The 13,708-nt window shown below is 37.1% G+C and overlaps 1 long non-coding RNA gene across 19 annotated transcripts in view; it reads left to right on the top strand.

The window, feature by feature from the left end:
- The window catches only part of LOC110478808 (uncharacterized), a 231,979-nt gene that overhangs the window by 46,555 nt on the left and 171,716 nt on the right, over positions 1-13,708 (top strand). For 18 of the 19 annotated variants that reach the window (XR_014954997.1, XR_014954994.1, XR_014955004.1 and 15 more), the window contains 3 exons: positions 8,679-8,841; positions 10,190-10,419; positions 12,141-12,251. This is a non-coding gene — a long non-coding RNA (uncharacterized LOC110478808). The remainder of the gene's footprint in view (positions 1-8,678; positions 8,842-10,189; positions 10,420-12,140; positions 12,252-13,708) is intronic. The other variant, XR_014954991.1, reaches the window with a different exon arrangement.

The raw sequence follows: 13,708 nt of genomic DNA, 5'->3' as shown, positions 1-13,708 counted from the left end.
CATTTGAGTAGTTCCTTGGTTTCAGTTCTGTTTTTAAAGAAGTAATCTTTAGCTGCAGATCTTTGGTGGCCTGAAAATTCAGGTTTGCTGGAGTCAATGGGCTCCCAGATACTTTGAGGCTTATTGGCTTATCTCTGTGTTTGAAACCTCTGGGTTTGAAAGACTTAGCTGAGAACTTTGGCAAAATCTGGGAACTTTTCACCTTTCCTGTCTTAGGTTCCTAAGCAAAATCAGAAGGTAGTAATTTTAATTCTGAAAAGCTGTACTTGAGGCACATGGAAATAACATTAGGTCACAGCCTGACTACCTGCTTTAGCTTTGTTTGGCATAAAACTGAGATTGGGTTTTGTTGGATGTCACTAGAGTAATTACTGTGTTTTTAGAGATTATAAGATTGGTATGGTTGCTTTGATATTTCCTATCCAAAACAAAATGGTCATTAGCAAGAGGTTAGAGGGAAGCTTATAATGCATATAATAATACTTATAATGCATAACATAGATGTGAACATGTCAAATGCATAGACATAGCTACTGAGATGTAGCCAGGTTTGCATGTTAGCTCTATGAGAAGATCTTATTTAATCTCTGTATTTAAGACTAAAATTAATATTCTGTTTCCTACCAGCAGTCACAGGTGGCAGTCACAGAGTAGAACCTTAGGAATGTACTTTTTTTTTTTTTTCACAGTATCATAATTCAAATATTGTTTTTCAAGATTTCATTTTGATTTAAATTTTCTTCATCTGTTTTTCCTTTTCTTTCCCCTAGTTCTGCTGTGTCTGAACTGTGTGGGAAAGCACATTTAAAGCTACAAGACCAGGAAAAAAAAAATAAAATAAAGGGATGGTAGAAGTCTTGGTATCCCTTGCTATAAAAGGGAAAGAAAAAACAGAGGAAAAAAATTAAGATTTTTAAAGTTGTGTTTTTATTTAAATTTTGGTGAGACAGTAGCAGAAATGTGATTCTTGTGATCATTAACCTGATTTTGGTCCTTGAAGCCCATCCTTTTTGGAGCAGGAAATTAATCAGGTGACTTAAGATATGTAATGCTGATTGGGTGCAGTATTGATTTTAAATGATTAACAAAAGTGATATAAAATCAGGTAGCATTTAGAATTCAAATTTTAAATCTTGGTTTGATTGTACCTCAGTTTATTAAATGGCCAGAAAATAATTGTAATCCAGGACTGCCACCATCAAATCTATTGTCAGGGGCAGTGTGTTTAGGCTGGAATTTGCTTTTTTGAAATGGACATACCTATGCACAAAGTTAATCCTTACAGATATTTTTTTTTGGGAACATATGTTTTTGGATTTTCCTCTATTTATTCCTTCTTTTTCTGCATTCATATTCTTGTTCACACTGAAGTCTCTGATTTTACTTCTTAAGCATTTAGATCATTGATCTTTATTCCTAGTGTTTCTAATTTTACATTTGTAATCAGGCTCAGCTAACCAAACACCAAACTCTTCCAAAATGTATGAAAACTTGTGAAAATCACTTATCAATTTTTCATGGCAGAAGGTTTTGTTTGTTTTGTAGACCTTGATACATGTCACTATATTTTTAAATATATAATGCAAACCATGTATTAGGAAGCCAGCAGTAATATACATCTTCTGCATCATAGTGCTGTTTCTTTTCCAAACCCATGAAAAACAACACACACACACACACACACAAAATCTCAGTCATTCCATGACAATAAATGTGCTTCCTAATGCAAACTATTAAACTTCATAGTCTCCTACAAGGCTGACCTTGATGAACTTGTGTGCATTATGTGGTGGGGCTAGTCAGTCTTCTCTCTTCCTGACGCCAAAATGTAGAACAAATTAATTATTAAAAATCTCATTAATACATTTAATGTCATTGTTGGAAGTGGAAACCAAAACATGGACAGGAAAATTTTTGTTCTGCTTTGTAATGGACAGGCTCAACCTTTTTAGTTGCTTCAGATGTGAGGAATGCAGACTTAGAAAAATAGATATTGTTCCTTTCTTGTGGGTTGCTGAACCTTCAAGAAAAAAATATTACCCAATGTGAACCTTGGCTGTATTTATGTTTTCTTTTCCTCTTAATGAGGATACTTACCATATTTCTGGAGTGAGTGCATTCATTTTTTAAGCGATTCATCTTAGAGACTCATCTACATATTGCTCAATAAAAATACATTTAAAAGAGTTTCTCAGTAGCCAGAAAAACTTATCAAATGTGTGCATGCTTCTCTCTGCATTTGTGAAAATAACTTTTGTGTGTCAGTCAAAATGTCAAAACAAATCATCAAATACTGCAATGAAACAGGAGAAAGCAACAATCAAACTTTTGGACATTTTAAAGCATTGACAAGGAATTTCACTAATTGACTAGCTAGAACCACACTGTGTACTTTGAGCAGGGGTGTAATATAATTGCATAATTGTCTTTGGTCTGTCCTCTTTACTCAAAATCAGGAGCAACTTTTCAAAGCTCAAAGGTACATATTTAACCATATGAGGGTTTATGTGTGATATTCTCATTTACTGTCATGGGTGATTTTTTCAGTATGAAGCAATATAAACAAGGAGAAGGAAATTCTAGCTGGAATGCAGAGAGCACCCAGGAGGCGCTGGGTTGGTTACAGAATGAAATCTTTGGAATTTAGGCCCTTTGTCCTGGGAAGAGTAGAAAAGCTTGAAAATGCATTTTAGACAGTTAAAAGGGTCATTTTCCATGCCACATTTTGAGCTCTGTTAGATGTCTTGCATAAATACTAGCCAGTCCCTTTAGAGAACTGTGAAGCATCCCCATTCCTTAAAGTGTTTGAGGAACAGAACCTTACAGACACCACCAAAATGAAAGAAAAGAAAAATTCCATGTGTGAACAGCTGTGGAATGCCCAACACACAGCAGATTCCTGCTTTATCTCTTTTCTTGAAACATTGGGTCCAACTTGGCTCCTCAAGTCCTTATCAGATTGTTTGTGTATGTATGACACCAATCTCATTATTCAGTATATTCTGGATGCTGGGGTCAGGCTAAAGGAAATCATACTGGTAGGGCTTAGGACAGTAATGATGAAATAGATTTTTACAGCTGCTGCTGCTGAGACCTCCAGGATTTCCCAGCAAGGGACTGTGATTCTGCTGACAATTGTTTCCCCATGTGCAGCACCCAGCAGGATGATAATCTTGCTTATAGCAGTGGGAAATGGGACAGAGAGTGACAAAAAGGCAGAGCCCTTCTGCCCTGAAGGAGCCTGACGTGCAGTATTTTGTTTATTTGGAGTCATCCCTGTGGTCTGCACTAATGACATTATCTCCCAGGAGACCATTATCTGTGATTGCATCCCATCACGGACTGCTCTCAGTGGCCTGAGTGCTTTTGGAAAATATTATGTTTGTGACACCTGCTACATCCCTGTCTTCTGGTGGAAATCTAATTCCTTTTTTGGCCTGATGCTTTTTTCCATTTCCCACAGTCTGTTTGCCTCTGTTGCAAGGCCAGTTTGGTTTCCTGGGGTGTAGCTGTACAGGGCTACTGCCCCATCAGCCTTGTCTTCTTCATCATCTCTGTACCAGCCTTATCTGGTGTGCTGGATTTAAATTACACTGCTGATTTGCTGTGTTTTCTCTGGCTTCCTTAAGGCTTTTGAAAGCATAGGATCTGACTGATAACTTACCATTCCTGGAATCTGTGACTGTGTTTTCTTGTATTTATTCATCTTATAAAACTCACTGTTTCTGTGTTCAGCAAGAGTATAAGTTACTCTGTTAAAATTCTTCTTCGTTACATCTGTCAATATTTTTCTGAAGGGTCTTGCTCTTAGATACTCTTTTTCCTCCAGTTTTTTTTTTTCATTTCTGTTTTTCCCTCTCTCATTTCTAGGAAACTGACTATTTACATTTTATTGTGTGGAGCAAGTTATATTTGTATCAAAATATAGCTAAGATGAAAATTGCTTGTGTTTTCAAACCAGAATTTTAAACCCAGTATATTTATGTATTTATACATATGCCATATACTTATAACAAATTCACAGGGCTGGATTTGCATATGGCTTGCATTAAGCTTCCTATGTCTCCTGGAGGGTTTCCCAGTACTTTATTAAAATCATATGCCTTAATTTTTCGTAATTAGAAAGATATTTGAAATGTATTAAAATATTAAAATTTTGTAAAGATAGGATACGCTTTATCTTACAGCCTCATACTAGCTATTCTCAGTCTTCTTTATCCGTATTTTTGAGGGATTAGTCATTCTTACCCACTGAGGTGAGTTACTTTTCTAACACTTCATATGAAAAGTGTGGAAAATGATACAGTTAGATGGTATTCTTTTTGTCCAAAAAAGCTACAAAAAGAAAGCCCCATTTTAAAGGCTTTAGGGCTTCTGAAATGTAAGAAGAAACAGAATTTTAAAAAGAGAAAACATCTAAAGGCTAATTTTTGTCTGTCTGAATCTTAAAGCAAAAAGCAGTCTTAAGAAAAGCATCTTAGATGAACAGTGCACCTTAAATTGCAAACTGAGAACTGTTACAAAGCCCTTTCATTTTCAGAACTGTATGCAGAAATTACTGTGAACTTTTATGCAGGTTTCCCTTTTTCAGGGCTTTTTGAAGTTCTCCTTTAACTGTCTGCTCTGCATCCTGATTGAGGTTCAGCACATATATATCCAAAGGAAATCACATCACGGCTGAAAGTAAATGGCATTGCTTCAGAAGACTACTGCTTCTTAAAGAAACAACTTTTTCAACCTCCTTTTGATCTTCCAAAAGAAATATTAATATAATTATTTGAAGCAGAAAAACCTTTAAGCTTTCAGCCATTACTACAACCTATAAAAATAGCCCTTTGTAATAAATTAATTACCTTTTGCAGTTCCTGTATCCATTTAAAAGTGTCTGTGCAGAATCACTGTGTTACCTGTGGGTCTATTATTGGCTCCTACCTGTAAGTGGGAGCTTGAACAAGGCTAGGTTATTTCTTGCTGCTAAAAATTTTAAACCAAGTAACCATTTTTAAGTGACCCCAGAGTGGAGAGGTATGGACTGGCTCACCCAGCTGTCAGGGACAATAAATTATATCTTTTTTTCTGAATCTGCCTGAAAAGCCAGAGACTCTTTTAAAAAAATGATTTGATTTGCTGGCAAGCCACAGTTAACAGTTGGAGAGGAGGTATTTGGGTGGGATCATTCATCTTGTTTTGGTTTTTTATTATTTTTGTTTTCTCCACAGAAATTATCAGGCTGGTTTTCATGCCAAATTGGAATTCTATCCTGTGGAGAGGGCCAAGGCAGTATATGCAGTGGAGGTCACATGGGATTCTTTTCTTATCTTGATGATCTATTTGGCAGAATCTATCACACAGACCCTCAAAAGGGTCTCCAAAATGTCCAGTGGCTATTGACTACTGTGAATTGAATTAAGGGCCAGTCACTGGAAAATATTGTGTCCGTAGTATTTTCATCAAGGCAAGTCAACTGGAGGTGACTTTTGCTTTTTTATTTTGTGAGAAAATGCAGAATCCATCTTTGAGCCCAAGCCTTCCCACAAATGCTTTTAGTCAGTAAACTTATTAGCCTTAAAAATAAAACTGCTACATATGAAACTTTCTGCTTGCCAGCCAGCCAAAAGAAAATAGAAATATATTTCTTATATTGCTCCTTGGAAGTAGATGCCTTGGTATCCACCTGAACACAGAGATCAATTGTTAAGGTCAGCTGAGGCAGACAGAAGTTATTTTAAGCTGGTTTCTCATTTGAGAAGCTGCATCTCAGTTGAGTGGTCTGACTCAGTTCAACGGGAGGAGAAAAAGCCCAAACTAAACATTTTATTTGAAGGATAGTCCCCTGTGTCCCTCTGCTGTGTCAGGCATGCCCTGTGGTTTTATTCCCTTCAGCAGTAGCCTTTGAAAACTGTCTTTTATTCACATAGAGGCATTTGGCCTGAAATGCGGGTCTGCCACTTGCAGAGTGAGAAGTTTGGTTTCATTAAAATCACTTATTTTTGTGGGCAGAAACATATCTTCTCTTTATAAATACTAGACCTCCCACGAATAGGAAATGTCTCAACTTTTAAAGGAACATTTAAAGACTTCCTTTCTTATACAGTTTCTTTCTTTTTATTTTCAAAATGAATAGCAACAGGCTGTATAAGATCTTTGGTGAATATATTCTTTGGTTGACAGTAATACAAGTAATCATAATGCATTACATCTCCTTAAGCCCTTCATTCATATTTTTATTTAATTAAAGAAAATCTTAAAAACAAAATTTCATTTTTTAGCTTGAGATTTACCTTTGAGTAGCATGGTGTTTCTCCTATATTCCCCAATTGAAATTTATTCCAATTTGACACATGTAGGGAAAATTTCTTGCAATTTAATCCCACATGATTAATCCCACCAATCCCATTGCCTTTTTATTTGATTATTTTCTATGGTCCTTCTGGAGTGTTTAGTGGTGGATACATTGGTTTTTAAAAAAAAATGCTACATTGTTTTATATGTTTTGTAAAATATGTATCTAGATGGGTAGGAAAAAAAAAAAAAGGTATTTTCCTTGTCATTTTACCAGCACCATCATTGCTAGAATGTGTATGGTAGATAGGAGTCATGACATAAATTATCATAATAATGAGCTCTTTGGACCCTATTGATCATTGAGAATTTCCTTGATCTTTATATTGGCTCATTTCTGTTGGACTTTCTGGGGAAGATTAAGCTCAGGAAGAGAGGGGTGCATTCAGAAATAGTAATTAAAAGTGATAATAAATGAGTAATAATGCCCAGGAGGAGAGGATATGAGAGAGCTCCCTGTGAGGTGCAGTCTCCCTCATTTGCTCATGCTGTTAACCCTGAAGGAGGCTGCAGGTCTCCTCCTTAGCTCTGAAGGAGGCTGCAGATCTCCTCAGCTGCAGCCAGATGTTTTCAGTGCAGAGCACTGCTTTGAACAGCAGGCACTGCCTGGCACCAGGGTTAGACACAGCTGTGACCTGCAGAACACGTGTGCTTCCCGTGTTACACACTGCTCCTCTCCCTGCTTGGGTTTCCTGCTCTGCCCCTTATGGGATGATGGAATATTGGGTTTGCTAAGGGGGATTTACTTCCTTTCTAAACGGTAGTGAAAAGAAAATTAACATGCCATAAGAGAATAAAATAACTAATAGTCTAAGACAGTATCTTGATACGAATTTCCATTCTACTACTTTACTGGAGTCAAATACTTGATCTGAAACGCCCACAAAGGTAAAATTAGGATGAATTTACATCTGAAATTTGGCTTTCCCTTGCCAAGGTCTAAGCCTTACTTGTAAGAGGCCAGATCTCTAAAATTTTATTCCAAATCTGTTCTTCAGCACTGTTTCTCTTGGATTTTTGGAAGGATATTTTTACACAGATCTCTCCTTGAAAAACAAAGATAAATAACTTCATACAGAAAGCCATCAGATATTCATTAGGAGAACTTTTCTTTTATACACTTCAGAGAACCCATGGGTTCACAGATATCCACCTGCTCGAGCATGGGTCTCCTTCACAGGGGAATCTCATCGCTGGAGCATCTCCTCCCTGTCCTTCTCCACTGATCTCGGTGTCTCCATAGGTGCTTCTTTTTGAGTTAGTTATCCCAGAGGCAACCAGCACCTCTGAGCTCTGTCTTGGAGCTGCCAGGGGTTGTCTTTGCTGAGGAGGAAGCTCCTGGCAGCCTCTCACTGGAGCCACTCCTGCAGCCCTCCTGCTACCAAAACCTGGTGACACAAACACTCCTGCTTTACAAACTGCAGTGCTGTGGGAGATGAGCATCTTCAAAGTACAGGGTACACAGTTTAAATCAGAGTTATTAGGGGGAAAAGAGCAATGAAGTTTACAAAAATAAAGCGCTGCAGAAAGAGAAGGGGGCTAGAGAAGCTACAGGGAGAGCTGGGACACCACTGATAACTATTACTGCTGAGAACAAGCCAGACAAGCCAGGTGATTTTTATGTGTGTCTTGCCTGAGGTAGAAAGGGAATGAGTGTTTTCTTGCTCTGGTATGATATTTCAGTGGGATTTGCCAATATTTTCTGAACTGAGTTGGAGGGAGAGTCTGCAGAGCAGAGCCGAGGCTATGTGGAGCACTGAATTGCTCGTTGTTTCCTGTGTGTGACATCTTTCTATGTCACCAGGATATTTAGTGGGTTTAGTGGTCTATATAACCTGGAGGGCACTGTTGGAAGAAACTTGCCAGAGAAGCTGTTACAGAACATATATTAGCTACTGAAAAGGCCATACAGAAAACTCCTTTGGGCCACTCAAAGACATGAATTGCTGGTGCAGCTGTGTCTGTGTAGCAATAAAGAGTTTTATGCACTCCAGTCAAATGGCTCCAGCGTGCTAACCTCGCTGCGATCGGTCCATGGGAGATAATTTAGTGTGTGAAGGAATGTGTCTGCAGCACAGAGCAGCAAGAAACTTTCCTGATTGATAAGGCAGCAGGGAAAAGGCACTATCTTTCTGGTCAGCTGCCAAGAGCTCGCCATCTGATTCAAAAGCAAAGGAAGATGTGAAAATTCCCCACAGATTAACAAATATCACTCAGAACAATTTACAAAGGCTGTCAGCATAAGGCAGAAGAGGCTCTGACATCTGGCAGGCTGTAAGAGAAGGACTTTGCTGCTTAATTCTGAATTCTCTTTCAAATCTGTCCTGTTTCTCCAGAATGTAGACTGAAACAAAAACCATGCATGTCGTGCACCCCATGCCTCTGTGCACCTCCATCTTTCTGAGGGCTCCCTGCCTGAGAGGTGGATGCTGCTCCTCGGTGTGGCTGTCACAGCTTCTGCCTGAAGGTGAAATCCTACCAGTGGGTGACAATCAGAAGGTGGGGATAACATCCCCCTCCTGCCAGGGGGCTCTTTGTCACCCCTTGAGAGGAATATTGTATAAAAGTGCAAAGAAACATGCCATCTCTCACAGAGCAGCCTTTCGTTTGCACCAGTGATGTTGTGAGAATTATGTATACAATAATCATATATCATATGTCTTTTATATATATATATATAATCATAATCATATATTATGTATATGGTTAGAATGCATGGTCTTTGCCTGTTTTAGGATTAGAAAAATGTATGTATGTGTATATATACAATATATATATATTTTCAGTCAGTAACAGCATAAAGAATGGATAGGATATGAAGAAGAGCTGAGATTCCTGTGCTTTTTTTTGGCAGCCAAAAATTTAAATTCTTTTACTTTGTAGAAAAGCAAATTTCTGAGATTTCTCCCAATCCGGAAAATTTCTTCAGAATATTGCCAGTTTTTAGTAGCTAATACTAAAACTTTGTCACCTGAATTTTTGAATTGCTGCAAAAGATAAATGTCAACCAGGAAATAGTTAAGCATTTTTTTTTAATGATAGGAAATGGAGAAGAAAATAACTTCTAAACCAATGGCATATATTGAAAAAAAAAGTAAGATTTATAACAGTAAATATGCATTTAATATTCTAAAATTCCATTTTTCCATCTTCTCCAATTTACTATTAAAATCACTTCTATTTTAGATGTGCATTTATTACTGGAAATGTTAAAGCAATGGTAATTTAATGAAGCATATTTATTTTTTAATAAATGATTTGTCCATTGAAATTTAAAAACTTAATCTTTCACAGAGAATTGCATATTGAGTCAGTGTCTATATTTATATGCTAATGACTCTAAGGAAGAAAGCAGAATTAACATATAATGCTTAATTATGAGAAAAAAATGCAATAATCCTATAACTTGGAAGTAAAGTTCTGGTGCATAATAGAGGTTTTAATTATATACTTTCATTGTAGCAATTCTTAAGTTATGGTTCTGGCACTGGCTTTAAGAGAGAGGAAAAAAGCCCCTATGAAAACTATTGAGACAAAATAATCTTGTCCAGTTATAATTTTGGAAAGCTCATTACTTACAGTCTTGTTTGTGCATTTACATCTTTGAGTAGAGTGGCTTGTCATTAAATATTTCACATGAGAGGTTTGAATGCTGCCATTCTGCAAGGTCTGCCATTCCATTGCCTCAAAAAAGAGTCAACAAAAATCTTCAAAAGAGAATTAGAAAAGAATCTTCAAAAAAGAATAAAAAAAGACTTAGAGTTTTGAATGATGGGTTTCAGGGTTCTCTTTAAGGTCTCTTCCTAGATTTTTATACTTATCATTGTTCCTCTTTGAACTGTTTTAGTGGTCCAGAACAGCACTGGTGCTTCAAGCTGCTCCTGTGGTTTCCCTACAGGACTTTACCCAGAAACTGCACTTTGAGATCAAGAACCAAGTCCCTTTGGTCCTACACTCACCAGCTTTTAGCTGTGGTCTGGATGGCTGGTCCAAAATAAAATGATGTTTCCCCCAATTCAGATGGAAATTAACCCCAGAGAAACAGAAGGAGTCTACTATTCTTCGCAGAAATTTTAAGTAAGTGATTTCTCAGCATTTTACTTTTAGATTTAAAACCCTAATAAGAACAAATCTTATCATAACATGCATAAAGTCCTTCATAACAATGTTTAATCCATTAACCATAACATTTCAGTCCCTCACACCACCTCTGTAGGAAAAATCAATTTATCATATAAAGAAGTAAAGAAATGCTAAATAGTCTGCACGCACACACACACACACACACACATATATATATATCTTTCAGTCTTTGACCAATGGTATTCATGAAAAAAACTGATTACTGACTTTTTCTGAGGAATAGTCTAAATATTGCACAAGCACATTGATATCAGGACTAATTAAGAAAAACTTAAGAAAATTAAGCTGCCAGGCTCTGCAGATTCAGAACTGATATCTGATACTAGAAAACAATCCAAAAGAAAGGAAAGCAGCATCTGGCTTACTGTCTCTGTGTGTGTGTGTCCAGTTTCTGCTTCATTAATTTATAATTGGGTTGAAGGTAATTTTACATATAGAGCTATGTTCTGGTGAGCTGCAGCTTTCTGCTAGCTGGCAGTAGAAATTTTTTTTTTTCACGTTTCTTTACATCCAGACCACTACCATAGTGTTTGTATCCAGGTGTTCATAGCAGCTGGCAATCCTAATCCCTGCTTTTAGCAGAAGCTGTGCATAAATTTGTTGTACTTGCTTGAGGGTAAAATCTACCCTCAAAGGATAAAAACCTCTGCCTGCTAAACCCTGTTTTGTAAATGCAAGTGAGATGACAGCTGAGGGATATGAAATGTACTGCTCACATGTCCTATCTGAGGGTACAAACTTAAAGCTGCTTCTTGCTTGTAAAGTGTCCAATAAAATAGCAGGAGAACCCAACTTTGGGAAATTGGTGAATGGGGGGTTTGGGTACAAGCAAAACTGGTGATTAGTAGCAGAGCAGCTAGAACACAGAAAATACTGGTTTTGTCACTGCTTTCCCAGACTCCCTGCCCATTCTTTCCCCACAGCTCTTTCCCACACACTGTGCTGATAAAAGATTTACTTCTGAGGTTCCCTACCCCCTGTGCTCTTGACTTTGTGCCTGTGTTCATTTCTTCCCCCCATTTATCTTATTCACTAATATGAACTGCAGCTTTTGTGTTGGGTAGCCTTTCAGCTACATAAGCCTTTGATGAAGCATTAGAAAAAAATTCAGTGTTTGTTGTATTCATTTTAAGATTTCCCAAAGCTTTTTTTCCCCCCTTGAGTTTTTACAGCATAAAATTCAAAATTCTGAAGGCCTTCATTTGCCAACAGGCCAAATGACATATCTAAATATTGTCTGAACTGTGTAAATATTATAATGTGCACTTGAAAAGTAGTCCACAATTTCTTTCAGTATAACATCAAAAGAAAGCGTTTCCGAGAAAACCATTTCCCACTCTTCACTATTTTAGTAAATGTGCTCTAAAGAAGCATAAGATTAAAGTGTGAGTAAATACAGGGCTCATAAGGAGCAGCTGGTCAGAGAGATTGAAGGTGCTTCATTTGAACAGGAAGGTGGGCTCTGAAAACAACTCCTGAAGGTTGGTGATGGCTACTTGCAGAGAGAGAAAACTTAGGAAACAGCCAAAAGTTTTAGAGAACGTTTTTAGACCCTTGATTCACATGAAGGCTATACTCTGGGAAATGTTTAAAGTAATCCCTATTTGAACACGAATGTCAAATGCAATTTTCAAATTTGCATTTTCTTTTGGTAGAAGTCCCAGGCAGCTGACATTCCATTCAGATTCCTCAGCCAGATGGGAACTTCCTGCCATTCAGAGTGATGAGACCAGCTCTGCACTGAAGTTCTGACTGAGCTTCAAAAGGTAATCATGCAGTTATGGCACTTTAAAGGCTGATTTTTTCCTTATGAATAATAGCATTTACAGTTATAACAACTGTGATGAAAATGATGAGGTTAATGAGTCCTTGGGACTCATGACACATGGTGAGTACTAATTGGGATCAATAATAAGTTTTATCAAAAGCTGTAGCACTGAGAAGTGAGCAGCTTTCTGGATAAGGGGTTTATGCCTTTTACTCTAGGAGCCAACAGAAGTTTGCTGGTTTGTAATAATCTCTGTTAGGGGAGATTATGTGAAATGTTATGTGAGTGCTTGCTTAGATGGTATGTTTGCCTTAAAAATACAGGGAGAAGCTTTTTCTGTATTAAATTAAATAACCAGGACCTATAAGAAAATTGTACAAGACAAACTGGCAACTTGTTTTAATTAATTAATTCAGAACTAGAATTAATGGTACGAGTCCTAAAAGCACCTAAAGGTTCAACTCTTTAAGATCTCAGTTACATAATTTGTAATTATAGCCTGTTAAAACATTAGCTGGACAAATAATAAATCCTTCACTCCACATACATGCTGTTTTCCTCTTTTCTCAACATGATTATATCTGTAGCAATAATTGACAGCAAAAAAAAAAAAGAATTTTCTGGAGATTCATCTCATTGAGTAGACCAGATAACATCACCATGAAAGTTCCTTTTTAATTGTTATTATTGACCAGAAAATGAGTCAACCCTTTGGTTGAGCCCATGGGGGCATTTAATGGATATGTCCATAGTGGGATTTTGCAGATGAATTTCTTGGCCCATAAATTGTGCTGAACAATTTAGACACAGAGTTTTGTTATTGACCATTCCAGAAAGGGAACAGCACAAAGGTAGAACTATGTGCAAAAAGGACTGGCTCATAATCTTTTGGCTCAACATCAAGTCTGCACATCATGTCTCTTAAGAAATAAAAGGGAATACTCAATTTTGTTTTAAACATTTCAAATATGAAGGAATCCAGAGCATCCCTTAAGTTTCCTCACTGGTTAATAATTCTTACTGTTTAAAACAGACCTTATTTCTAATTTCCATTTTGTGAGCTTTAACTTTCAGTCAAGGAATATAGTTGTATCTTAGCCAGCTATGTGGGAAAACCCTCTGGTGAAAGATACACTCACCCCCTGTCTGTTCTTACAGATCCCTTAAGCTTGACTTTGACGAGCTAAATAGATTGAACCTATTAAATCTCTTTCTGTAAGGCAGATTTTCCAGTCTTTAAATCGTCCTTGCTGTTTGCTACTTTCTCAAATTTTGCAGCATGGTTTTAATCATATGAAGAATAGATTTGGATATACTTTTTCAGTAAACATCTTGAATAATATCTTCACTTTATTTTTGTCAACAGACATCCACCTGTTACACACTGCTAAAGACCTTATTAACCCTTTCAGCTGGATGTCCTTTTAAGAAGTCAATCTGAAATGGACATTTATA

Source organism: Lonchura striata, chromosome 4 (genome assembly GCF_050655825.1).
Source record: "Lonchura striata isolate lonStrDom1 chromosome 4, ASM5065582v1, whole genome shotgun sequence".
NCBI classification, from domain to species: domain Eukaryota; kingdom Metazoa; phylum Chordata; class Aves; order Passeriformes; family Estrildidae; genus Lonchura; species Lonchura striata.
The sequence above is the reverse complement of the archived record's forward strand: the minus strand, read 5'-3'. Positions and strand labels throughout refer to the sequence as shown.